Consider the following 1,297-nt stretch of genomic DNA (forward strand, 5'->3'; position numbering starts at 1 on the left):
CTTAGCTAAAGCCCTCCCACTCATCTCCGTCATTGATTCATCATCATAGTGAGATTGGGAGTGAATCTAAGTGCATTGCTTGAGTGTTTGCATCTAGAGGCACTTAGTGTTCGTGTTTTGCTACAGGATTCACTTGTTACTCTTGGTGGTTGCCACCACCTAGATGGCTTGGAGCAGCGAGGATCATTGAGCGGAGGGTGGTGATTGTCTCTGGCTCCGATCGTGGTGATTGTGAGGGGTTTTTGACCTTTCCCTGGTGGAGCACCAAAAGGTACTATAGTGGATTGCTCGTGGCTTATGTGATCCTTATCTTGTGTTGGTTGTGCGGCACCCTATTGAGGGTTTAGCGTGTGAAGCCAGCGCGTGAACCTCCAAGTGAGTGAATCACCATAACGAGGACTAGTTTAGCGGCAAACAAGTGAACCTCAGTAAAAATCATTGTGTTCATCATTGATTCTAAGGTGATTGCTCTTCATTGTTATTCATCCTTATGATTGATTGGTTTCTTCATCTACGCGGAGGTATAACCTTCTTGATCACTCTCTTTACTTTACCACAAACTAGTTGACAAGCTCTTTAGTGTAGCTAGTTATGAGAGCTTGCTTGCTTGGTTGGTGTGGCTCTTTAGTTAGCTTTTGAGAGCACACTAACATAAGGTAGTGTCATAGCTATTGTGTGAATAGACACTACCTAAATTACAATTGTGGTAGTTGGCTTGCATTTTGAGTAGGCTAGCGCAACACTTGCTTTGCCTCATAAATGTCTAACCATTTTGTTAAGTGTAGTTGTATAAATTTTATTAGGCTATTCACCGTCTCTCTATCCATTAGGACCTTTCAAGTAGTATCAGAGCCGAGGTCACCATGATTTAAGGCTTAACAACCTTCGGTGTTAAAATGGCTCAAATCAACAACACCAAGAAGCCACCCCAATTTGATGGCACAAATTATCCCTATTGGAAGGCTAAGATGACAACATATATCAAGTCAATCAATAGGAAGATTTGGAAGGTGGTAGATACAAAAATTGAGATAGAAGATGAAGAGGCTCCCACCGCCGCCGAAGAATTGCTACTACAAAACAATGACATTGCTCTTAGTGCCATCCATGATGCTTTAGATGAGAGAACATTTGAGCAAATTAAGAACATTGAGAGAGCTCATGAGGCATGGAAGAAATTGGAAGAATCATTTGAGGGCACCAAGGCAATCAAGGGTGCAAAGGCATACATTCTCAAGGATAAATTTGCTAGTTTCAAGATGAAGGAAGATGAGAGTGTGCCGGACATGTTCCATTA

This window comes from Miscanthus floridulus, chromosome 6 (assembly GCF_019320115.1).
Source record: "Miscanthus floridulus cultivar M001 chromosome 6, ASM1932011v1, whole genome shotgun sequence".
Classification (NCBI taxonomy): domain Eukaryota; kingdom Viridiplantae; phylum Streptophyta; class Magnoliopsida; order Poales; family Poaceae; genus Miscanthus; species Miscanthus floridulus.